Raw genomic sequence first — 15791 nt, forward strand, 5'->3', positions numbered from 1 at the left:
TCAGGGTTGGGGAGTTTTCATTCATTCCAATAAAAATGGAGGGGATTCCCCTCTGTCCCTGCAGCCTTTGTTAAATAGTGTCTCTGTGTTCTGAGGCTAAGCATGCCTTTGGGGTTCAGCAGAGGTCCAAATCCCAGGTCTGTCACATTTTTTTTTTAAGATTTTATTTACCTATTTAGAGAGAGAGAGAGAGAGAATGAGCAAGGGGAGGAGCAGAGGGAGAGAGAGAACCTCCAGCAGACTCCTTGCTGAGCCCAGAGCCCGACTTAGGGCTCGATTTCATGACTCTGAGATAAAGACCTCAGTGAAATCAAGAGTTGGATGCTTAGCTAACTGAGCCCCCCAGTTCCCCTAGATCTGTCACTTTTAAGCGATATGACTGAAGCTTCTCTGAGACTCAGTTTATCACCTGCTAAATGGGCATAATATTAAGGATCTCATAGAGCTGCTGGGAGTCAAGTGAGACCAAGTCTGTAAAACACATTAACAGAGTATAACATAGAATAAGCACCTGATAAATGGTAGTAAATAACGTATGTATGTATTCATTTGTATTAAATATCTACCGATCAATCAATCCATAGATAGATATCTCCTAAGAATAAGCTGACCTCTCTGTCCTCAATTAGGAAAAAGACTGACTTGATGCATAAGCCAAAGGGTGACTTTAGGAACTGGAAAATAAACAGAACTCAAAACTATGTTTAGTTAAAATGCCCAGTCAGCATAGCAATGAGTAAACATTTCAAAGTAATTCTCCCCTTTGTGCAGCACTCTTCTTACATTTTTTTGCTATTTTTAATCTGGTGGCGATTTCTTCACCAGCCCAACCAGTCAAGTTGGGCTTCCTTATTCAGAGATGGGGCCTTGAAAACTGTGCTTGCTGACACAGGGCTCTGTAATGCTAGGGGGACTCCCTGGAGCACCCCCATGTGCCGTGTGCACATACCCAGACCCCTCCACTATTACTCTCCCAAGTGATTCTCTGATGTCAGGGTTGCAGGGAAGAAAGTCCCTCTGTGCAAGAACTCTTTCTTCTGCAGGGTCCAGTCTGGGGCTGTGTCCCTGTAGTCCTTTCTTCGAGGGCATAACAGACAGGCTGCCACAGCTTCCTGGCCACTTGCCCCTGAGATGGTCACAGCCAGGGCCCTGGCATAGCACAGCTACAGCTGTAGGATGCCTGACGCTCCTGTGTTACCAACAACCTGGATTAGATCTGTTAGCAGTAAGTAAGTACCAAGAGTGTCAGAGCTTTCAGATGACTGGTGGGGCTCTTGCCATGTATTTGTAGCCAATAAGGAAGACTGGTGACTCCTTTTTTCTTTTCCTACTGAGATATAACTTACTTGCCATAAATTTTACCACTTAAAAGCGTACTGTTCAGTGGGTTTTAGTGTATTCCCCAAACTGTGCCCCATCCCCATATCTAATCCCAGGACATTGTTTGTTTGTTTGTTTTTAATTCACTGTTTTGCACAAGATTGATCCATAGGTTGACTGGAGAGTGGGACTCCTTGGTTACATTTCAGGCCTAAAGGCTTCTGGCACATTGGTTCACAGCTATGACTGGGATGTGGACTTTGCACAGCTGGAGGCATACACTGAAGTCTGCCCACACTACTTCTATAGCCCCCTCTCTCCATAGCCCTGCTTTGCTCGTAAGTCAGGTGTATGTGTATGTCTGGGTGCTTGCTGGGTCCTAGGTGAAGTACAGATGGCTTGGCATCCTTGAGCCTGGTCGGGCTGGGCACAGGTGAGTGAGACAGATTTTGGTATATACTTTGTAAAAAGTCCTCATTTACACAAAAGTGCTAAAGGAAAAGAAAATCAGGCCTGGATATGGTTTGGCCTTTCTGGATGAAAAAGTGTGTTAAGAATCTGATTATTCCAATGCTTTAGTTGCCAGAACCTGGTGTCTCCAAAGGGAATGCATTCAACTGTTGGCTGCCCGGGTCAAGGCATTTTGGTGGTTCTGCAAGGAAAGCAAGAAGAGAAAGCCAATGAGGGCAAAAGCACTCAGACAGGATGCTCCCAGGTGCTATATGCATACGGCGGAGAGCTAATGCATCCTCAGGGCCTGGCATCCCACAGAGTTCCCTTAGATGAACTGGGGTTGACCCGAAGTGCCACCACGTGCAGGCACTGTATCTCATGCTGTGTATCCAATTTCCCCGAGGGGCAGAGGTTCCGCAGGATTTACTGACTCCTTACCTCGAACTTGATGCTGTCTGTACACACAAGAACACCAAGGCCTCGAGAGGCTAAGCAATTTGCTAAATTGAGACAAAATGGCAAGTGCTTCAGAGGTGAGGCCGGGGGTCTCAAAGGCGTGCCTGGGGTCCTGGTTCTGCCTCACTCTCTTCCTTGTGACGGTGGCCAAGTTTTACCTTTCTGATCCTCGGCGTCCTCACCTGGAGATGGGGGCGGTACCAGTACCAATCGCACAGGACTGTTTGAAGATCCTGCCTGGGGAAGGGTTTACGATGATGCCTGGCACACTGAGAGCACTCAGGGCAAATGAGCTGTTATTACGATTGGTCAAGGTTACACCCAAGTCAGGAGAATCCCCTTTTCCTTTCCATTGCAGTGTGCTGCCTCTAGAGCCACTGGCCTCATTTGAATCTTCCTGAGTCTTTGAGGATCTGGGAAGAACATCATCACCCCATCTGCCCCACGATGATGGCCATCCTGCGGTGAGGGTGGCTGGGGAACTGTCCCCTACCCTGCATGGTGGGTGTGGGGGAAGGTCGGTCTGACCTGCAGCCATCCACCTGCACCTAGACATTCTCACCTGCTGGCTAACTCTTTACTTTTCTAGGACTGTTCCAGAATCCCCGGGAAAGTGTGGGAAACATTGGGCTCCACAATCTCTGTGGACTAATCTCAGGATCTTCATCCATCAAATGGGGGCAGCCCACCTGGCCTCCACTTGCTCCCTCCTGCGAGCCCAGATGTGATGACACTCCAGGGCAGCCAGGGCAGCAGCCGCTTCCCTGCCGTCTCCACAAGGACTGTTTTCTCCCCAGTACGAGTCGAATGAGCTTCCCCTGTCGCTTCAGGGAGCCGCCGCATCACCAAATCAGGAGGACCTTCGCCCTTGGGTCGGTCTCGGTCGCGTCCCGGGGTAGGAGACAGACGCCTGCGAGGTGTACGTGCCTCGCACGGAGTCCTGCGGGTGTCGTGAGTGTCGGGTGTCTGCGAGGAGGGGAGAAGGGTTTGCTTCTCGCGGAGAGATCTCTGTCCTGCAACAACCCCCGGGGCAGAAGCGCTTGCGGAGGGATCCCCGGGGCCGCTTGTCTCCCAGAGGTCCCGGCAGGTCGGGCTGAGCGGGATTTAAGACGGCTGGCAGCGGGGTGGTGGCCGGGATCTCCTTCCCCACCGCCGACAGGCGAAGCGGGGTCTTTGGAGCGGCCCCTGCACGTGCGTCCGCACTAACCCCGAGGGCGGGCCTGCCCGGGAAACCGCGAGAAATGGGAGGCGCGCACCTTGCGGGCGCCCGGCTCCTCCCCGCGACTCCGAGCCGGGACGCGTCTGCGCCTCCGTGCGGGTGGCCCTGGGAGGCCGAGCCCGGCCTGCGCCCCCGCCCGCCCCGCGCCCGAGGCCGGGGCCGGGGCCGGGGCCGGGGCCGGGGCCGGGGCCGCGCCGGAACGCGGGGCGCGGTGAGTGGGGGCGGGGCGCCGCCGCTGGGGGCCGGGGCCGGCCCGGGAGCCCTTCCCTGTCTCCTTCAGCCCGGGGCCGCGCGCGCCCTCGGCGCCCTCCCGGCCGGTCGGCGACGACAGGTCCAGCCCCGGGACGCCGCCTCCGCCCGCGACGGCCGCGACGTTGGTGCCTTCTCCCCTCTTCCCCCGGGGAGGCCGCGCGGGCCGGGCATCGCGGTCCCCGGGAGCGTGGCGACGGCGGGGCGGCCCCACGGCTGGGCGCGCGCCGTCCCCCTCCAGGGCGCACCCCAACCCCGACGGGCCCGGCGCCCGCAGCGCCCCCGCCCCGAGGCCCGCGCAGGCCGGCCCCGCCCCCAGCGCCGCGCCGGGCCACCTGGCCTTCCGTGCAGGTGCGGGGAGGCCGGCGCCCACCCGCCCGGGGCGAGCCCACTCCGGGGGCTCTGGGGCCGCCGGCCGCGTCTCCCGCCCCGGGGCCGGCCGGTGCGCGCGGGAGGAGGACCTAGAAGCGGACTCTGCCTGGGCTTGCCTGGGCTTGTTCAGAGCCGGGCTGCTTCCCTCGGCGACCACGCGGATCCGGGGGGATTTCGGGATCTTGCGGGAGCCCTGCAGCCCGGCGCCGGCGAGGAGGGCGCTGGAAGCCCGCGGCCCTGCTCGCCCCGGGCCTCGGCGTCCACGGCCGGCGCAGGTAAGCGCTCGGGTTCTCAGTCTGCTCAGAGTTCGGGAAGGGGGCAGGAGCTTGAAGGCTGATCACGGGAACCCTGCTGAATGTGCGGCCTCCGAGTCCTAAGGAGAGAAATTTCCAAGAAGCAACAAAATGCTCTTTGATTTCATAATGTTTGGAGAGAAAGGGATGCCTTTTCTGGGTTTTGCGTGGCTGGTGGTTTCTTTCTACCTCACTCTCCGTGGTGGGTGCAGAAGGGCTCGTGGGTCTGGGGGTGGAAGTGGGGGGCTCTGGTTTTAGGGCCGCTGCTTTCCCAGCTGCGAGGGAAGCCCGTACCTCGGTTTCCTGAAAGCGGGGGGCCTGGAGACTAGCTCCCCACGGTGGCTATGACAAATCTCAGCAGATATGAAAAGTCCTGTGGTCACTACGGAAGTGTTATATTCGGGGCCCAGTTTGCCAGCTTGCATTTTTAAAGAGAGGAACGGGAGAAGGGGTTTCAGCCTTCCAGTCCCGGAGGTGGACATGAGCCCTCCACCCCCCTCCCCCCACAACCCCCTAGTGGCCAGAGCCGGGTCCAGCTGGGAGCTGCAGGTCAGCATGGAGACTGGATCAGCAGATGGCCTCCGCAGGAACTCCCCACCCCCAGGTTAAGTGGCTGTGGCCTGGTAGCACGGACAGGGCCCATGCTCTTGTGCCTTCACTATTTCTGTGCCTGCTGAGGGACAGGAAGCAAGGGGACAGCATGGTTGTGCACAAAGACTCCGGGCCTACGCCCTCCTGGTATATTCACTCGTGTCTCCTGCAGCGAGGAGTGGCTGGGCTTCCTGGGTTAGTGCCTGTGGACTCCTTTAGCAGATGCTGAGAGCCACAGCACGGGGCCAGGAGGGCCCACTGTATGTGAGGCCAGTTCTGCCTCTGCGCCCGAGTCTGAGATGCCTTTGGGACAAATGGTCACTCCCCTGAGTGTCCACATGTGGCATGTGCCATAAGTGCTGTGTGGTGGTAGCAGCTGAGATGGGTGGCTGGCAGGCTGGGTGCTGGGCAGGAGGTGAGGCTCCTATACTTGCCAGCCTTCCCCTTGAGGGTCTGTCCAGGGGCAGAGGGCTGATGGGGAAGCATCAGCTGGTACCCTGGGGTCCAGTGGCTTCTGCTGCCATGTAGGTTAGTGGCCTGGCTCCTGAGCTTCCCCAGCTTGAGGACTGGCCAGTGCTGTCCTGCTTTGCCCTGCCAGTCCAGTTGTCTGTCTGGCCTCAAAGATTCCCTGGTTCACACACGTGGCAGCCACAGGACTGCACTTATACTCCTTACCCCGCACCCTTGGTGCACATCACAAATCAATCATCCTAAACACACTCTGGCCTTGGGTCCTTCCATCCCAGCATGCTGGGTGGTAGTTCCCACGGGTCATGTAAGCTGATCTTCTGTTGGAGGAAACTGGCCTTACATGGACACAGCAAACATTTAAAACAGTGTTAGGTTATGATAAATGCTCTGAAGGGGTAGGAAGGTGAAGAGTGCCAGAAAGGGGTTGTTAGTGTTGATGGGGGAGGGAGGGCTTAAGTCATTGAGGAGAAACCTGAAGAAGCCAGGAGAAGCCTCCTCAGGCAGAAGGGTCACCAGCAAGCACTAAGGTCTGCTGTTTGGTGCATTTGCAAAATCGACAAGAAGACCAGTGAATCTGGTGGTGAGCAGCAGCAGGTGAATTCAGGCAGGAGTCAGCTCATTAGGACTTTGTGTGCCTTGGGACTTTGAAATTTTAGGTACTTTTTTTTTATTTTTAAAGATTTTATTCATTTGTCCATGAGAGACACACAGTGAGAGGCAGAGACACAGGCAAAGGGAGAAGAAGCAGGCTCCTCAAGGGGAGCCCGATGCAGGACTGTATCCTGGGACCTCGGGACCTTGCCCTGAGCCGAAGGCAGATGCTCAACTGCTGAGCCACCCAGGTGTCCTGAAATCTTAGGTTTTAAAACTACCACTCAGGCTGTTTTGTAAAGAATATATAGAGGTGAGAGTGGTGGCAAAGAGACCTACTGGAGATGTTCCTTGGACTGGTTAGAAACCACTGTGGTTCAGACCAGGCTGTAGCATCGGTTTTGAAGGGAGAACCAGCAGAGTCTACTGCTGGGTGGTCACGGGAAGGTAGGACGCCACACAGAGGAGATGAAGATGACTCCAACGTCTGTGGCTTGCACAGATGGGTGAATCATTTATCGAGGGGCGGGGAACAGGCTGCTGGGTTTTATGGGCATCTGGAATTCTGTTTTGGCTACAGTACGTTGCCTGTTAGACACCCCACTGGAGATGGTGTTGGGTTCTGGCACCTGGAGTGTGGGAGATTGGTCAGGGCAGGGGTGTCTTTGTGACTAAGGTGGTACCGAATGCCAGGAGATCGAATGAGGTTGCAGAGGGAATGGGTGGTGGAGCTTTTAGGGAGAGCACGAGGCAGAGGATAGTCATCTTGGAGAATGGGAAGAAAATGGTTAGAAGTGATAGAACAGCACTTGCCATCTGGCAGATGTTTGATAAATATTTGTGGGACACTTGGATGGGTAGGTGCATACATGATGCATGCACGCATAAAAAGTGGTAGGATTGGTGTGCAGAGCTGAGCATGAAGGCCAGCTGGGGAATGTAATAGGATAGTAAATCTCTGGGATTTCAGGGGCTCACAGGGCTGGGGCAGTAGAAAGGATTCGGCCTGAACTTGGGAGAGCAGCCAGGCTTCAGGGACAGTTGGAGAGAAGGGGGTGGCATTAGCAGAATTAGGAAGGCACGAGGTGTGTTTAGAAGTCTGTTACAGGAGCTGGACTCTGGATGGGTGGAAGGTTCTTACAAAGGGAGAGTTGGTGCAGCAGAATAGCTGAGGCCCCTCGAGAGGGCCGGGGCGGGGGCAGGGGGAGAAGCCGGAGAGTGGGAGAGCCTGTCCCCGAACCCAGTCTGAGAGGGCGACAGGACACCCCCCCTACCCCTCATCCCCATCCCCAACCCCCGTGGCAGAGCCAAGCTGCCCAGGTGTGGCTGACAACACACTCTCTGGTCTCTGTGAGGTGGGGAAGGCATGAGGATGATGATCTTCATTTGTGTTAGATGCAAATCAAGGTGCAGAGAGGCTGTGGGGCTCCCCTCCTTAGGATGGTGTGGACACAGTCCCACCCCAGAGCCCCCTGGCAGTTCTGGCCGAGTTGGTACTTGCTGCCTCGTCCGAGCAGGTTGCCTGCAGGTCTCTGTTAGGACAGGGAACAGAAACATCTGTTACCTCAGACCTTAAGGTACAGAGCACCAGCGCCCATGGAAATCAGCACCTTTTTCTTTTAGGCTGTCTGGTGGCGAGGGCAGCCAGGAGGGCCATCCGGGGCTACTTTAAATTTCAGCTTGAGGGATTCAAGAGCCCTTAGGAGTGAAAGCGTTTAGTGGCTGGCCTTGTGGCTTTCCCCTCTTTGCCTGGCTGCAGATGCCACGCAGAGGCTGCTAGATGCCAGGGTTTGGCAGCAGGTATGGATCGGTTTTCTCTATTCATAAGCATCTTGGTTCCTGTTGGGGCCCGAAGTGTCCACGAAGCACAGGACTTTCTGATCAAGGACTTGGCATCCAAGCCCATCTGCCACCAGCCGTGTGAATCTGCATATAGTACTTAACCTTCCTTGGTTTGGTTCCTCATCTATAAAATTAGGCTTATTGAGACACTTGGGTGGCTCAGTGGTTGGGCGTCAGCCTTTGGCTCAGGGCATGATCCTGGGGTCCCGAATTGGGTCCTGCATTGGGCTCCCTGAATGGAGCCTGCTTCTCCCTCTGCCTGTGTCTCTGCCTCTCTCTGTGTGTCTCTCATGATTCATAAATAAAAAATAAAAAAAAATAAAATTAGGCTTATTGTGTTAGGACCTATGTTGTAGAGTCGTGGTGTAAAATACGTGAGATAATGTGTATAGACTGTGGCCCAGGATGCACTGGCAGCTATTAGACATCCACAGAGATAGAGAGCTTTTCTTTCAGTACTTCCATTAAATCTAAAGAATCTTCCTCTACAAAGATAATATTTAGTGAGGTTTTTTAGTTGTTTGATTTTTGCATTGCAAATAATTTCTCTCAACTTCCCCTTCCTAAAAATTGATGCTTTCATTTTTGTTGTTGCAGCTAACTAGAATTGCCGATTTTTAAATGGAGTAAAATGGAGGTGCTTGGGTGGCTCATTCAGTTGAGCATCTGACTCTTGATCTCAGCTCAGGTCTTGATCTCGGGGTCATGAGTCCGAGCCCTGCACTGGGCGTGGAGCCTACTTTATTTATTTTTCTTTTTTAAAGATTTTATTTATTTATTCATGAGAAACACAGGAGAGAGAGAGAAGCAGAGACACAGGCAGAGGGAGAAGCAGGCTCCATGCAGGGAGCCCAACATGGGACTCGATCCAGGGTCTCCAGGATCACACCCTGGGCTGAAGGCAGCGCTAAGCCCCTGAGCCACCCAGGCTGCCCTGGAGCCTACTTTAAAAAAAAAAAATCATTAAATGGAGTAAATTGCCTTGGAGTGATACAAACAGAACGTACCTGCTCCCAAGTCGCTGCCTATGAGCGCAGGTCGCAATGGACCCCCGTGTGCTGTGGGGGAGCTCCCGTGCATCAAGTCCAGTCTCATCCTGAGGCACCACCTTGACCTCTGTGGTACCAGGTGACCTCTTACCATTTGATGTTAATGACCTCTGTCATTTGATGCTTGGGTTGTCTCCTTTTTTTTTTTTTTTTTTTGGCTTGTCCTCTTCTGAGAGTGGTGCTGACTCACTACTCCCAGCTTCCCCCGCTGACCTCCTGCAGGCGGGCACTTCTGCCCAATTCCTGTCACCTCCCCTGGGAAGGTAGATGGTAAAAAGGGAGGGTCCATCCGGAGGAGAGAGAGTTGTCCTGACAGTGGGAGTGTGGGGGGCAAGGGTGGATTGAATTGAATTGATTCCTAATCCTAGCGTTAAACATATACTGAGGCTGTCACATCGGGTCATGATAAAATTAATTAAAACAGACTTGAAAGTGGATAAGACTACTCATAACCCCTCTATTATGAAACCTACCGCCAATGGTGGGGTGAAGCCAGTTTAAAATACTGGATCAGGTGGGCAGCCCCAGTGGTGCAGCGGTTTGGTGCCACCTGCAGCCCGGGGTGTGATCCTGGAGACCCGGGATCGAGTCCCACGTGGGGCTCCCTGCATGGAGCCTGCTTCTCCTTCTGCCTGTGTCTCTGCCTCTCTCTCTCTCTCTCTGAATAAATAAATCTTTAAGGAAAAAAAAAATACTAGATCAGGTGATTGACTCCTGATCGATACAGCCCCACCTCCAAGACCTCCACGAGGCCTCGGCAATTGTCAGAATTGTCGCCAAACTCCAGAGGAGTTTAACCTCCCTTGCCTTCGACCTGGAGAGACAGAGAAACAGTTCTTGAGAATCTGAGAAAGTTGCTGGGTCCGGGAGGGAGCGGTGTTGAATTGACTCACCCTGGGTACCACCCCACTGTCTGCCTGCCCTGATCACCCCCTGGCTCATCAGGGCATAACCAGATGAGGGGCGCCGGGTGGGATACAGTTGGACCTGAGAGATTGCACGGAGGGAGAAGTGGGATCGGCCAGGGTGATAACCACAGGCCAGACGGTGCTCACCTTGGGCCTCTTCCGTTTGTCTCAGGCCAACGCTCTCGCCAACCACCCCAGGTTCCAAGCCCGCGTCCCACTTTGGCGCCCACTGAGGACTGTCCTATCCCCTCAAATGCATCTAAGTCCACCAAACACTGCAGACCTTCCATTCCCTTAGAGCCGCTCATAAGCCACATCATTCAACACTGATTGGAGGGGCAAAAAGCCAACCCTTCCCCCCAGCCTCTCATGCTCTTCCCGGCACCGAGGAATCACACCTTCCCCTAAATGCTAACAGAGATGGGAGCTGCCGCGTGTTCGCATAGTGCTAATTATGTTCATTTATGTGAATTGTTTCTATTTAAGCCTAATTACTGTCCTGGAGGCTAAGACTTCTGCTGTCCTTAAGTATGTGTCAAATTAACTTTGTTAAAAGTTGTCTTTACGGCAGCAGAGAGACAGAATGTGGTCTGCGAGTGAGATGGCCCTCGTGTTACCCCTCATTTCCTCAGGGGTCCTGGGCAAGAATTGAATGTTTCCCCGACCTGTTTTCTTACCTCGGAATAAAGAACTCCTGTGCTCAGAGTCGCTAGGAGGATGCCAGGAAGTGGTCTTTCGAACTCCTCCATCCACCCCTGTCGAAGGCTAAGTAAGGTAGCAGCGGGTGAGATAGACTGTCGCCGCCCCCACAGACTCTGTCGTCCAGTCAGGACAGCAGAAGGTTGCATAAGTAATGCACAAACAACAAACATTTATTGAGCTCTTACTGTGTGCCAGGTGCTGTTGTCAGCATTTCTCAAATCTTAACCGATTTAATCCTTGTGTCAACAGTAGGAGGAAGCTAGAGTTGTTCTCGCTTTGCATGTGAGGAAACGTAGACGTAGACGTAAGTGTGGTCATGGCAGAGCCGGGCTCCAATGCACGTGGCATGACTCAGCTGCTGCCGAGAAGGGGTGACCTGCAGGGTGCCCCGGGAATGGACATGGGCATGCAGGCACTTGGGGGACTGCAGAAGGGGAGGCACATCCCACCACCAGCGCCCTGTTCGGTTGGTTGGAAGCCAGTCTCGGGTCTCCCCCCGCCCCCCCCCCCCCACCCAACACACACCCAGGAGGAGTGGATGGCACCAGGGTGCTTGGCAGGGTCTCTCCACCGCAGTTTCTAATTTTTATTTGTGGATCTTTTGTCCTTATAGGTTCCTGTCCCGTCAACAGTTTGCAACCTAAAGAGAAAAAAAGTGGTTAGGACACCAGGCAGCATTTCTTACATATTTTCCTGATCCGCCTGTATCACAGGTATCTGCCCTCCAGGGACTTAATCCCATCATGGCTATTTCCATGGTTAAACGGTCCCAGGAATTTGATAAAAGAGAAATCATGCTTGGGGTAGAGTCAGCAGAGAGAAGGAAGAGCCCAGGGAAGAATTCAGATGTTTCATCAGAACTTTAACATTCATCCATTCATTTATTTATTCTTTTCTTCCCTCATTCGCGTGTTCACATGCCCGGCACACCTGGGTGAGTTCCTTCTGCGCTGTGTGTCCGCTCCGTGCGGGCCTTGCTTACAGTCGTGGCCATGTCCCTCTGCTGCGTCCCCGGTAGAGTTAGTGGGGAGGAGCAGGTGGGTGCCCTCTGCCTGGGACATCTTGGGCGGTCTCACTCCCTGGGGGCAGGGGGACCACCCCAGAGTCCACTGCAGGCACAGGCAGGCAAAGGGAATAGCATGTTTCTTAAAACAGAATAAACACAATTCACCTTTTCCTGCCGAGCTGGATTATCATGTTGAATGTTCGGGGCTGTGCTGGGTAGTGTGGAACCATGGCCTGAGGGCCCCAGCTTCAGACTACCGGGCTTTTTCTATGTTTTATTGCATTTCCATCACTCTGTTCTCTGCCCCTCACTTGTCTCCCCTGGTGAATTTGTCAGTGAATCTGATTTCTTCAAACCTTCTCCACCCTTTTGAGTTTCTGCTTCTAAATTGCTGTGGACCAGGAGCCCCTGGATGGCTCAGTGGTTGAGCGTCTGCCTTTGGCTCAGGTCGTGATCCCGGGGTCCTGGGATTGAGTCTTGCATTAGGCTCCCCACAGGGAGCCTGCTTCTCCCTCTGCTTATATCCCAGCTCATCTCTCATGAACAGATAAATAAAATCTATAAATGAATGAATGGGGGATCCCTGGGTGGCTCAGCGGTTTAGTGCCTGCCTTCGGCCCAGGGTGTGATCCTGGAGTCCCGGGATCAAATCCCACATCGGGCTCCTTGCATGGAGCTTGCTTCTCCTTCTCTCTCTCCTTCTGTGTCTCTCATGTATAAATAAATAAAATCTTTAAAAAAGAAAGAACGAATGAATGACTGCGGGTCAGAAATCCCCATCCCCGTGACAGGTTAGCACTGTGAGCTATGAGTTAACGAGTGAATCTCAAGGGCGATCTTGCCTCCACCCCAGTATCAGAGGAAGGGACAGGGTGTCATTTGAGAGTGAAGCATGTCTTTGATTCCTTGCTTTTTAAAATTGTTTCTTAAGATTTTATTTATTTATTCATGAAAGAAACAGAGAGAGAGAGACAGAGAGAGTTCTAAGATGAATTTACCTGGTTTTGAATTTCAGCTAACTATCACATTGGGGTGACAGTTTATCCAAGGGGAGTATTAATGAACAGAGTATGTGAATAGTCACAGAACAGTGCATTGGGGGTAACCATACCTTCTGAGGAAAGGAAAGAACTCGGTGTAGAAGTTTGTGCTGCTCAGAGGCCTCTTTCTTACTCCTCCCTCCCTGCCCCCCAACACCCTACCCACCCCACCCCGTGTTGCTGTTTAATGAGTTAATGGATGACTCCAGGGCTGTGTTTCCTGTGGCGGCTGTAACAAATTTACCACAAACTTGGGGGGTGGGGGGGTTACAACAACAAAAATTGATTCTCTCACAGTTCTGGAGGCCGGAAGTCCCAAATCCAGCAGGGCTGCCAATGCTTCTCCCCCGCCTCCACCTCCCCTAGCCTGAAGGCTGTGCAGGAGCCAGTCAGTGAAGCCAGCAGGAAGGATGCTCAGGGCAGGCAAGGCAGGGCCACGAGGCCCAGGCACAGGAGAGTCAGCATCAGTGGGCCAAAGCCCCTGGTCTGTGATCTTGGAGAGATCTCCCCTGCCACTGCCACCCCCACCTACTGTCCAGCAAGCTGGTTTGTGGCTGACATTTAAAAATTAGAGAGCTTTGTTTTTTTGGCTCGAGCCAGGTAGCAGATTCACTCTGCACCCGAATGCAAAATCCCACCCCCACCCCCCCGCCCCCAACAGGACGAGGCTCCCCGCTCAGCCAACTGAATCTGCACATCAGGGTGTCTGTATTCTTTTTTTTTTTTTAATATTTTATTTATTTATTCATGAGAGACATGGAAAGAGAGAGAGAGAAGCAGAGACACAGGCAGAGGGAGAAGCAGGCTCCATGCAGGGAGCCTGGTGTGGGATTTGATCCCGGGTCTCCAGGATCATGACCTGAACCGAGGGCAGATGCTCAACCACTGAGCCACCCAGGCATCCCATCTGTATTCTTCTGAGGGCAGGTTTTGCCTGGTGAGCCCATGGTCAGGCAAGGTCTGAGGACATGTGGTACTTGAGGGCGTCGTAGGTGGAAAGTAAGCCATCAGTATGCAGGGACAGGAGCAGAAGGGACAATCCTCAGGATCCACACACATCTCTCCCTTATAACTTCTCTCAGGTCAGTCTTGAGCTGTCCGACCATTGGGACACTGGGTCCTGATGCTCTTATGAACACACTTGATGCTTGAGCCCTTCCTTTGGGGGATACCAGTTGGTTTCCCCACTAATTCACTGCCTGGTGCAGTGGATTCGTATCTGATTTGGCTTCTGTATGTCTTCCATTCTCTTTGGTTCCGCATCTCAGATCACCAGTTAACCCTCTGAGCTGCAGCCCTCGCCAGGACTCTGGACTGGGGCTACGGTGAATGGCTCGCCTCTTGCATGACCCCCTTCACCAGACCCCTGTGACTGAAGTGACTTCTCTATCCTGCCCACTGGGAATGTTGCTGTTGTTTACCTTTTAGCTGATCTTCATAAGCTAAAGGCGTATGTACAGACACAAACCTTAGATGATTATTCTGAGTATTATTTTTCAACCTACCTCTTTTTCTTTCCAATGTTTTACGATGTTTGCTGAACTATTAAAATGTGATGGTTTCTGGCTGAATGTTGCAGCTCTAGTTTTGCCTTGGATGGCAACAGGAAGTAACTGCTCATGAGAATGTTAGAGTTTGTGAGTTGTCCCATTGGGTCAAGCCCTGTCTCCCCAGCTCCGGTCTTGTCTCTAGGTGTCTGGTCCCTCTTGCAGTACAGGGGAACTTGGAAAGGTGACACCATGTGTGAGTTATTCACCAGCCTGTAAGAAAGCCAGTAGAGGGGAGCCCAGAACTCATGATGGAAAGCAGTAAGGGGTTGAAGTGGTAGGGATGATGCCAAGTTCAGGCCTGAGGCTGAGGCAAGGATTTTAAGTGGAAAAGCAGATCTCAGGCCCCAAGGGTCAGGAAGTGGGGGTGCAGTGCCTTGTTTGAACTCCTAGCAGACTGGGTGGCTAGCGATTGGCAAGCTTCTGGATTTTAGTCATGCATGACGTTCCTCAGTGTGAACCTCAGTGGTGAGTGTTGGATCCAGACCCTTATTTGGATCTGAGTGGATGTCGGTGGGGATGGTCACCTGCTCAGGGGGTGTTGGCAGGAGACAGGGGGGTGTCGGGCCTGCAGCTTTCCTTCCCCTGCCTCCCCTCCGTGCCCGGGCTCCTGGTCTGGCACATGAGCTGTTTTTCTCATTTCCCTGTTTGGCACTAAGCTCTGTCTCACCACCTCTACCCTTTGTCTTTGGCCTTTGTGGTCTTGCTTGGGCCACTTTTCTGGGGTCTGGTGACCGGGAACAGCAGCTCCGTGCAAGCCTGCCCTGAGCAGGTGAGGTGTGTTCCCAGGGAAGTAGGTGTGGATACAAGATATTTCTGCCCTCATTCTTTCCTTTTAAATGTTCTTTTAAAATGATAAAATTAGTACAACGCTCGTAAAAAGTCAAACAATCCAGAGGTAGATGAGGCTAATGGGTTAGGCCCATTTCTGGCCTGCGTCTCCTCACAACTCCCCAAAGGCAGCCACTGTCAGGTCTGGGCTTATGTCAGCTCCTGGGTTTTCTGGTGACCAGTTGCTGAGCCTGTGGCAGACCAGAAAAAACTCCAGGAGTGTGATGTGCTCCTTACATTTCTGGAGCTTCTGTCTCTGCAGGACTCACATTCCAGGGTGCACAGTGAGGTGCAGGGGTATCCCCCAGATGTGTCTGCCACCAGCTCAGCCCTGTACTCCTGGGGCTCACCAGGCAGGAGCTTGTCTCAGGAGGTCTGAGGTGGACTCGATCAGCTCTGCCTTCATGTGACGTGAGGGTGGACGCGCCCGGCTCTCCCTTCCCTACCCCCGTGCACTTGGACGTGTGGCATCTGCTGTTCCACTGAGCTGGCAGGTCAGGAACGCAGAAAGACTCTGCTTTAATGGGTGAGGCTTGTATTTATTCAGGCAAGACAAACTGTGTGAAAGTTCACTGACGCCCGTGAAGCACCTGCCACCGGGCAAGGTTACCTGCTGTGACGGCGGAGGTGTCATTGTTCTTTTTCCTTGGCTTCATAGCTTCAGTCTGTGCCCTTCAGAGCTGAGCTGCAGTGGGGTGAGCCCCGAGGTCTGGAGCCCTCTGCGAGTGGCAAGTGAGAGCCTGGAGCAGCTGGGCAGCTCGCCCAAGCTGAAGTCTGTTCCCGGAGGTCACTCCAAAGATGCAAAGCCCATGATCACAGGCAGGAGGGGTCCCCACCAGTGGCCCTCTGGG

The 15791-nt window shown here is 53.5% G+C and overlaps 2 long non-coding RNA genes across 2 annotated transcripts in view; one reads left to right on the plus strand and one right to left on the minus strand.

The window, feature by feature from the left end:
• Positions 1 to 525: 525 nt before the first annotated feature.
• Positions 526 to 3549, minus strand: LOC140630128 (uncharacterized). The gene is made up of 3 exons (XR_012027914.1): positions 2919 to 3549; positions 2212 to 2466; positions 526 to 1972 (listed from the first exon to the last, which is right to left on the minus strand). It is a non-coding gene; the product is annotated as an uncharacterized lncRNA (long non-coding RNA).
• A 576-nt stretch (positions 3550 to 4125) lies between these two features.
• Positions 4126 to 15791, plus strand: part of LOC140630129 (uncharacterized) — a 35662-nt gene continuing 23996 nt past the window's right edge. Inside the window, exon 1 of the long non-coding RNA XR_012027915.1 lies at positions 4126 to 4344. This is a non-coding gene — a long non-coding RNA (uncharacterized lncRNA). The remainder of the gene's footprint in view (positions 4345 to 15791) is intronic.

The sequence above is a fragment of the Canis lupus genome, chromosome 3 (genome assembly GCF_048164855.1).
Source record: "Canis lupus baileyi chromosome 3, mCanLup2.hap1, whole genome shotgun sequence".
NCBI classification, from domain to species: domain Eukaryota; kingdom Metazoa; phylum Chordata; class Mammalia; order Carnivora; family Canidae; genus Canis; species Canis lupus.